The sequence below is a fragment of the Dipodomys merriami genome, unplaced genomic scaffold (assembly GCF_024711535.1).
Source record: "Dipodomys merriami isolate MVZ:Mamm:240054 unplaced genomic scaffold, mDipMer1.0.p SCAF_11, whole genome shotgun sequence".
Classification (NCBI taxonomy): Eukaryota; Metazoa; Chordata; class Mammalia; order Rodentia; family Heteromyidae; genus Dipodomys; species Dipodomys merriami.
Window position 1 is genome coordinate 19,413,504 of NW_027202382.1, and position 9,788 is coordinate 19,423,291.

Consider the following 9,788-nt stretch of genomic DNA (forward strand, 5'->3'; position numbering starts at 1 on the left):
TCCCCAAACCCTGAAACTCCCACCCACAAGCTGCCAAACCCTCTGGTTGCCCTATCACTGGCAGATGCTTCGATGCTCTGTCAGTAAAAGGTTTGCGAGAAACTGAAAAGTGTACAAAATCAAACAGAATGCAAAGACATTTTTACTGAATTCAGTGTTTCAGGATTCTGGAATACTGAATGCTTCAGGCTTGAGATTTGGGGAGTTAGATCCATGTGGTCCTTTCTTTGTCCACCACAAAGATTACTACCTGTCTATCCCAAGGAATCAGAGAGGGCAGTGTGGAAAGACTGTGAATTTGCCACCATGAAAAGCATTGGATACAAGGTTATTGATAAAATATTTCAGTCACTGGAAGCGTTGTTTCTGCCATGGCCATTTCTTTCACGTTGATGAAGACGTGATGAATACTCCCAGATGCAGTGAAGTTTCTGTGCCCAGGGGGAAGCCATAGTCCACTGTTACCACATGTACTAGACCAAGCCAATACCCAAGAGGTTGGCTTTGTGGCAGAGTATGCTGAAATGCTGTGTCCATGATTGCGTTTTTCCTAACAACTGAACTAATGTTCTTCACCAAAGCATGGTCTCCCCTGTTCTAATCTAGAAGGAAATTTCAATACACTGTCTGTGACCCTCATATTATAGATGAGAAATCTGAAGACTAGAATTTTCCAAGATTGATCCACATCAATCAGATGCCAAAATGACTAACATGCAGGCTTCTACCTCCTTTCCTTGTTCCCCAGCCTGATATAAACCCATTGTTTCCAAATACACTTTCCCTATCTAAGTTTCTGTAACTTATATACCACCAGCCTCCACAGTTGCTTCTCTGCAGTGTGGCAACCTGGCTTTTTATTATTCTTTTTTTTTTGCCAGTAATGGGGTTTGAATTTAGGACCTGGCCTAGGTACTCTGTCCCTGAGCTTCTCTTGCTCAAGGCACTGAGCCACAGCACCGCTTCTGTCCTTTTCTGTCTATGTGGTACTGAATCAAACCCAGGGATTCATGCATGCTACAAGCACTTCCCCACTGAGCCACATTCCCAGCCTTTTTTTCTCATTCTTAATACCATCCCCCCTAGCCTGGTACTGCCCTTCTACCTAAGACTGCACCCACTTAACTCAGGCTTCGCTTCTTGTCTCTTCTAACAAATACCTACTACTTCAGCCTTTGCTCTAGCCAGTCTGGGACTCTCCTACTAAGTCTTGACCCTCTCTCAATTACTGAAACTTTATCACTGCAATTATATATGTTTTCTATTTTATCAGAATTCTACTGTGTTATAATGAATAAAATGAATATTGTTACATTGAGCAATAGTTTAAAACACCACAAATCTATTATTTCACAGTGCTGTAGTTCATATGTATGAACGGACTATAATCCAGATATCAGCAGGGCTGTGTTTCCTCCTGGAGGCTTTAGAGAAAATTGATTTCTTTGGCTTTCCTACTCACAGAGAGCACCCACATTCTTTGACACATGGCTCCTTCTTCCATCTTCAAAGCAATCACTGTGACATCTCTCTGACCTATTGTTGTATCGCTACCTCTGCCTCCCTCTTCTATTTCTATGGACTCTTGTGATTACTTTGGGCCTACCAGAAGGAGACAGGATAGTTTCCCTGAATCCAAGGATCCAGAAAGACCAAAGTGCATAGTGCTATTGCATCCTAGCTATTGCGGATCAAACACAACATAGACAAGTGGGCCACTCAAAGTGTGTATTAGGCCTTCAACAGGAAATTCTTTGAGAATTGAGTTCATTATCAAAATTACAACCATCTCCCACTACACTGTCAGGTAATATACATTTACTTTAGGGGAAAATATACTCCCCAACTCAAACAATTGTAAAAGTTACAAAATTGGCTTTAGACAGTCCTATGAGCCACTCTAAAAGACTTAAAGATTTTTAAATTTCTTAAACAAAAGATTTTTAAACAAAAATTCATTCATAGGAAATTACAAAGACAGAATAGAAAGGTCTTTCACACGCTTCACACTGTTTCTTTCAATGACGGCATCATATGTAACTCAAGTACAATATCAAAAATAGGAAAGTGGGGCTGGGATATAGCTCAGTGGCAAAGCGCTTGCCTAGCAAGTGCAACGTCCTGAGTTCGATCCCCAGTACCAAAAAAAGAAAAGACAAAAAAATACAGTTAAAACAAACAAACAGCTGGGTGCCAGTGGCTCACGCCCATAATCCTAGCTACTCAGGAAACTGAGATCTGAGGATCACAGTTCAAAGCCAGCCACGGCAAGAAAGTCTGTAAGACTCTTATCTCCAATTAACCACCAGAAAACTGGAAGTGGTGCTGTGGCTCAAGTGGTAGAGTGTTAGCCTTGAGCTGAAGAGCTGAGAGACAGTGCCTAGGCCCAGAGTTCAAGACCCATGACTGACAAAAAAAAAAAAAGGAAACTGATGGTTTTACATCAGGAGTATATAAACTCTGTGCTATAATTCTTACATTTAAATAATAACATGTAACTGGACATATGTGTATGTCTTAACATTCACCACCTGATCAAAATCCTACAAAGCTGGCAGTATCAATCCATAGAACTTATGCACTCATCTCCTACAAATAGCTGTGGATTGGGGGTTAAGGACCCATACAACCCCAGAGTCAAGTACACAGCAAACAGAGAGAACATGACAAGAACCAGCATCAGTTATGTGAAACCACTACCACAGACTTCCTCTACTCTGTCGGGAGCTCTCAGTCCACTTGGCACACCTGCTGAAATGAGGAAATGCTCCGAAAGCATTTTCATAAGGTTCTCCTCTGTGAATGGGAACTGTTTTCAAAGATGCCAGACATCACACAGAACAAAGATAGGAGAGCTGACGGAAATTTCATTTGGGGAACTCATCTCTCTCCATCTCTATCGGGCACACATGCAAAAACAATTATTTCAGTCAGCCTCACCAAGAATCACAGCGTTAGAGCCAAGAAGACATTGAGGGATGTTCTGATATGTCCCAATGCTTCTATCGACAGATGAGAAAACTGAAATTTGTAGGGACAGAAGGAGGAAGATTGCTCAATCATCGTGGTCATTAGTGGTCATTCTAGGATTAGAACCTGAGTCCCCAAAGGTGCCAAGCTGTCACATCTTCCAGTATCCATATTACCTACTTTCAATACATACTCTTAAAATTTTGCAAGAATGGAAGGAGGAAGGGAAAGTGGGAGAAAACGAGGGAGAGGATAACAATGTTCAACAAGAAATGTACTCATTACCGTACTTATGTAACTGTAACCCCTCTGTATATCCCCCTTACAATAAAATATATTTTTGCAAGAATTTTTGTCGCAGTTTCAGAAGCATACATTTGAAGTTAATTTTTTTTTAAAAAAGGGCATAGTCAAATGCATAGTACTGCATAGAATGAATTTGAATGAGGCAGAAATTGCTAGACCATCTATTGGAAGACTAGGGATGTAGTTCAGTGGTACAGCACTTGCCTAGCATGCACAAGGCTCTGGACTCAATTACTCCATTGTGGGAGTAAAAAAGGCTTTGGAATATGTCAAAGGATATATGTATGTGTATTATATTTTATATAATAATATATTATGGTTACTTCAACTAAAGTGATTGGCAATAAAAATAAAAGGAAGCAAAAGGGTTCCAAATCTCTTTTAGAAGTAGTATCACAATCAGCAAAGCTCTGTTCTCTAGGTCATCAGCTACAAATTTCTGAATCACCCAAGGAGGCCTAAGCATCTACAGCATGATAAAACTGATGAGTAACCTGTGCAGATTATACCTGAAAACTTAGTCCAATTTTCAGTCAGCTAGGACAGCCACTTAGTACAGCTGTTCCTTGTCAAGAGATGCTTAATACATTTATAGCCTGTGCCTCTTCCATGTTCTCAGACAACTTCCTGCTTAGAAAACTGACAAACTATGCTTCAGATCAGGCTCAGTTGTACATTTGGAGTGCGCATTGATCATTCCAGTGTCTTTTCTGTCTAATCTGCCAGTAAAATCTAGTTGCTGGTTCAAGTCAGCCTGGGTTTCGGGACACCAGAAGAGCTTCTTACCCCAAGTGCAAAGAAAGGCAAAGTAGCAGCCACCCTGCTGCTGTGTAAACATCGAAGGAGAAACCTGAACCATTTGATGGTAGAGGGCACAGCTGGTACTTGAATGTACTCCCTTCTACTCCTGATCCTCCAGCTTTCTGACAGCTGAAATCCAGCCAGCCAGAGTAACTTGCCTTCTTATCTGAAGTCTGCAGCCCTTTCCTGAATCCAACTTTCCACACTCCTCACTTTGCCTCCCACACTCCTCCCAGGCCACACACCCAGAACAATGGTTGCCCCCACAGACCTGTGGTCAGCTCTCTGCATGTTCCTTTTGGACAAGACGTGAGCAGTGATGGTTTTGCAATGTTCTCTTGAGCTGAGTTTTAGCTTTCCTGTAAGGGAAAGACTGCTGCCCTGCTTACTTTATGGTGGAAAAGAGACCAGATAGCTTTCACACATTAATTGAAAGGTAAATTCATGCAAGAGAATTTTAACAAAATCCAGGAAAGTTAACAATGCATGAAAATGGCATATACCTAAATATTGGTGTATGTCCCAGAGAAATATTCACTTAATATGTCTTTCAGGTCCATCTATGTTGATACAGTTGACAGAATTTCCTTTGTTTTTAGGACTGAACTGTATTCCAGTTTCTTTCACAATTTCTTTATCCGTTCAGCTCATGATGGGTACATTAGGTTGCTTCCACCATGTAGCTATTGTGAACATGACAGTGCAGATATCTCTTCAGGGTGTTGATTTCAGTTCCTCTGCATGTATACCCAGCAGTGGAATGGCTGGATCAATGAGATTTCTACTTGCATTTGGGGGAATCTGCATCCTGTTTTCTGTAATGACTAAATTAATCTACTTTCCTAGCCACAGTGCACAGGGAGCCCTACTCTTCCTGCATACTTACCAACACTTACCTTTCATTTTTATAACAACCATTCTGATGGGCACCAGGAACTCTCCCATCATGGTTATAACTTGCCCTTTCCTGACAATTAGCAGTGATAATTTTTAAATTTATGTTAGCCATGAAATGCTCTTTTAACTAGTGCCCCATCCAATGCAATTTTCATAATGTGGCATCATTCCCACTGATTTTAAATGAATTTGTAACTGCACTATATACTAATATGTTATATATGCTTGTGACTGCTTGTAGACTTCAGATTCATCCGTTTGTTTGTTCTTTGCTAAAATTTTTGCCTAATATCCAAAATACTAATTTCTCGGGGCCTGTGTTAACATGATACATCATTTTCTGTTATTTTGGTTTTTTCTTTAAGTTTTTTTTATTGTGAAAATACCGCACAGAGGGGTTACAATTACATGAGCAAGGTAATGAGTACATTTCTTATCAAGCATTGTTGCCTCCTCCTTTGTTTCCCCTTCCCATCCCTTCCCAGGGTTCCCCCCCACCGCCCCCCCCCATTTTGGTTTTTATAAATATAAAATACATATAGGATGAAGTGTTCATCTTTTGATAAATGCATACACCCATGTAGCCACTATTTCAAATATCTATCACTCCAAATTTCCACATATCCACAAGCAAACACTGCTGCTACTTCTACCAGCACGTTTTGTTATTCAAGAATTTATATAGGTAGAATCATTTGGTAGGCGTTGTTTTGTTGACTGGCAGTATATGTCTCCTCTGATTTATTAATTCCCTTTATAGACTAAATATTAAATCTGTGAAAACTTCATTGTGAACTGAGGAACACTGCAAAAAGCTGAGATGAAAACCACTTGGATGACACAGACTTGCCTCTAACAGGAGATCTTCTTTGGGATTTGCAAGCCATCCATCCCAGTCCTTTGCTAAGCAGAGGGCAATCAACTAATTCTAAAACTGGTGGGATCCACCCCCTAGGAAAGAACTGTTCTCACTTAAAAATATGTAAAACAGGAGCTGGGAAGGGAATGTGGCTCAGTGGTAGAGCGCTTGCCTTGTGAGGCCCTGGGTTTGATCCTTCTACACCACATAAACAGAAAAGGTTGGGAGTGGTGCTGTGGCTCAAGTGGTAGAGCACTAGCCTTGAGCTGAAGAGCTGGGGAACAGCGCCTGGGCCCAAAGTTCAGGCCCCACGACCAACCAAAAAAAAAATGTAAAACAAGGTAATATTTTGCAATTTTTGTATCTGAATATAGTCATTAAATATGCACCTTGTCTTGTATCAAAATTATTTACTGAATGTATAATACCTTCCAGATATTGTGGTGCCAGGGATACAGAGAGAAAAATTGCAAATAACAACAAAACACAGGAAAAAAAAACAGCTAAAATACAGTAATGAATGGAAAGGATAGTATGGAGACAAAAAAGCAAATTCATTAGGTGTGCGGACAAAGCTTGGTGGCACAGCACTTTCCTGGAAGGTGGGTGGGATGGCTTTTGGAAGATCCACTTAATACCAAAGACACTGTACACTCCTTGGCCCTTGAGTCAGGAAAAAGTGTAGCTATGCTGGACTCTTGTGGACATGCACGGCAGGGAATGGGGTGTGTGTGTGTGTGTGTGTGTGTGTGTGTGTGTGTGTGTGTGTGTGTGTGTGTGTGTGTGTGTGTGTGTGTGTGTGTGTGTGTGTGTGTGTGTGTGTGTGTGTGTGTGTGTGTGTGTGTGTGTGTGTGCATGCGTGTGGTGGGTTTTGGAGAAGATAAGAGAGCATAAGGAGACTACCTCAATTTCTGCCCAATAGAAGTGGGAGGATAGAATCACTGATGTTCCAGAAGCTAAGAAAGGAAAAATGTAAATTATTTTCTTTACGCATGTGGTTTGCACAACATCCTCCAACGTGAGACTCCCACTCAGGTCCTAAAGTTGGAAAAATCTGGGAGTGTAGGAAAGGGGAATAGGGCAACAAGGTTTGACACCGTATGGTACGTATCAACACCAGCAAACCAACTCCTAAAGGGGGACACTACGAAGATATTCACTAGCTTTATTCCAGTCATGGGTATTATGAACCTGTAATTAATGACATTTGCATAAAGTTCAGAGATGTATTTCACATGTAACTCCCAAAGGAAGAGTTAAGTGAAGGTAATTGAAGGGCCCATAAGAACTCCCTACCACAAATGGTATTTCCCAAGGTAACTGAAATTCATTTTATTTCACTGCTTCAGAACCCATCAACCTGTAATTATCTCACCGTAACCACAGAAGCAGTTACAGCGTAGTACAGAAATTTAGGGGGGAAAAAGAGATTCTCCCCTCTCCAAGGACACCCTTGACCTGAGAAATCTGGATCAAGTTAGGGGGATTTAGATGGATGTTACTCTGTCCAGTTTCCTGAAGTCTGGGATTCTCTTGATCACTCTGGTCCTCTCCACAAATTACTCATGTGACTTAGTAACAGTTCAGAATAACACTTACTGGGAATGTAATCATATGGCAAGTATAGAGCCGGGCCTTTCCTTTATATGCATTAACGTGTCATTAATCCACACAACACTCTATAACATCATCTTTATTATTTTATGGAAACTCTTAAGGAAACTTAGGTACATGTCTAACTTCCAAATCCAAAACTAGTAAGTATGAAAGCTGAAATTCAAACCCAAGCATCCTTAACTGGTAGGTTATAGTCTTTTTGCTTATAGTCAAAGTCACAATGCCCCCAAAGAGCTCACAAAATTCAAGACTTTCTTCTCTCACTCCTGTAGCCAAAATCCCTCAAAGGTTCTATATCAATTTCCAAAAATTCCAGCTTGCACACACAAAAAAACAATCATCACCATTCCACCCTTTCTTGCTTTCTAGGTTCATCTCCACTCCAACTCACATTCCAACCTCAGCCACTTGTCATTCTTCAGACATGCCATACGCTTTCACATACCCCTAACAACTTCTACCAGTCTGGAAAATTCCCTTCCTGACCTCCATTTCTCTACCTTCAATGTTCAACTCAGCTCTTTCCGGAATTTGGCATGCCCTGCCAGATAAGCTTCTTTTCCTCTGTGCTCCCAGACTTCTGTAACTCACGGTAACTCCTGTAACATACTGCACTCATAACACCATGCTGAAACTACCTGTTTATCTACTTATTCTTCTGTGAGCTTTTTTGGGACACAATGTCATAGGGTCCCTTATTCTAGCTCCCAGAAGAATACATGTGCAGATGACCCTCAATGGATGTGTATAGAACAGATGAATAAAAAGAAATTATTTATATAATGGAGGATAATCATTTTGTGGAAGAAAGAGGAAACATGACTGGCAGAGTCTGCAATGATTTGAGAAAGGATGGCATCTGAATTGCTGTTTATGAGAAGGTAGTTATATTAGGGTTTCCCAGAGAAACAGAAACCATATGGGGGAAGATTATGAGGAATTGGCTTATGTGACTATGGAGACTAAGAAGTCCCATGATCTCTGGTCTACAAATTGGAGACCCAGAAAAGAAGGCAGTGTAATTTGGGAACAAGCCCAAAGGCCTGAGACTCATAACTGAGAGTATGAGTTCTAGTTGAAGACCAAGAGCTAAAAAACTGGAAGACAGTATGTGTCCCAATCAAGTAAAAGGGAAGTATGTCTCATCGGTCATTGTGATCCATTCAGATGCTCCACAGGTTTCACAATGCTGACCCTCATTGGAGAGGGCAATTCACTTAGTTTATAGAGCCAAATCTCTCCCAGAACTACCCTTACAGATATACCAGAAAATGCAGCTTAACCAGTTATCTGGGCATCCTGGGGCCCATTCAGCTTGGATCAATGCTTACAAGGAGAGGATGTCCCAAAAGGAAAATGTCTCAGGAAAGCCACTAGAAGAAAGTTATGGGGTACAACAAATAGACCTGTGTGAGTAGAATACAGAGATGATGCATAGATGAAAATAGCACAGGGGTAATCAAATTAAAAAAGGAAGTGACTCCAGACCATAATATCCATTTTTAAGTAATTTTCAACTCAGAATCTTACTTCTGTAAATCACATTTTCAGCTCCCCAATCTTTTATTTGTGTTTGTCCTCACTGATTCGTAGCTGGCCCCCAATAAACTACACCAAAAATACATCAATGTGTATAGGTGAGAGTGTAGCCAAAGGAGAGAAATAGGAAAAGGAAAATAAGGGAAAACTGCTCTAAATTGTATGATCAATAGAATGAATGTATTCATACGTATCAGAACAGGGATTGTGTCATCAAAAGCTTGATTATTCCTGCATTTATTTTTAACATTATCACTTTTTATGATTGATGTTTTTCCTGCTGACTAATTTAGGATAGAGAAACAGAGATCATTTTAGAAAGGAAGTCTCTGCCCCACCCCCAGCTCTGAACTGCATCTACTAATTCACTGGTATTGCTAATTAGTGATATTTGCAGGTACTGTATTGAATATAGGCTGCATTATACAAAAACAAGAATCAACTAGCAACCGTTCATTCATTATGCTCCATTTCACATGCTAACTCAATTACTTACTGCACACCTGCTTTAAGAAAAATTTTACTCTTGACACAAAAAGGAATGATGAACCAATGATTCAGGTACTAGAAGAATGTACACTGGGCTGGGAAGATGCCTCAGTGGTAGAGCGCTTGCCTTGCATGCCTGAGGCCCTGAGTTCGATTCCTCAGCACCACATAAGCAAAAAGAAAAAAGCCAGAAGTGGCGCTGTGGCTCAAGTGGTAGAGCACTAGCCTTGAGCTGAAGAGCTGAGGGACAGTGCCCAGGCCCAGAGTTCAGGCCCATGACTGGACCCAAAAAAAAAAAAAAAAAAAAAAA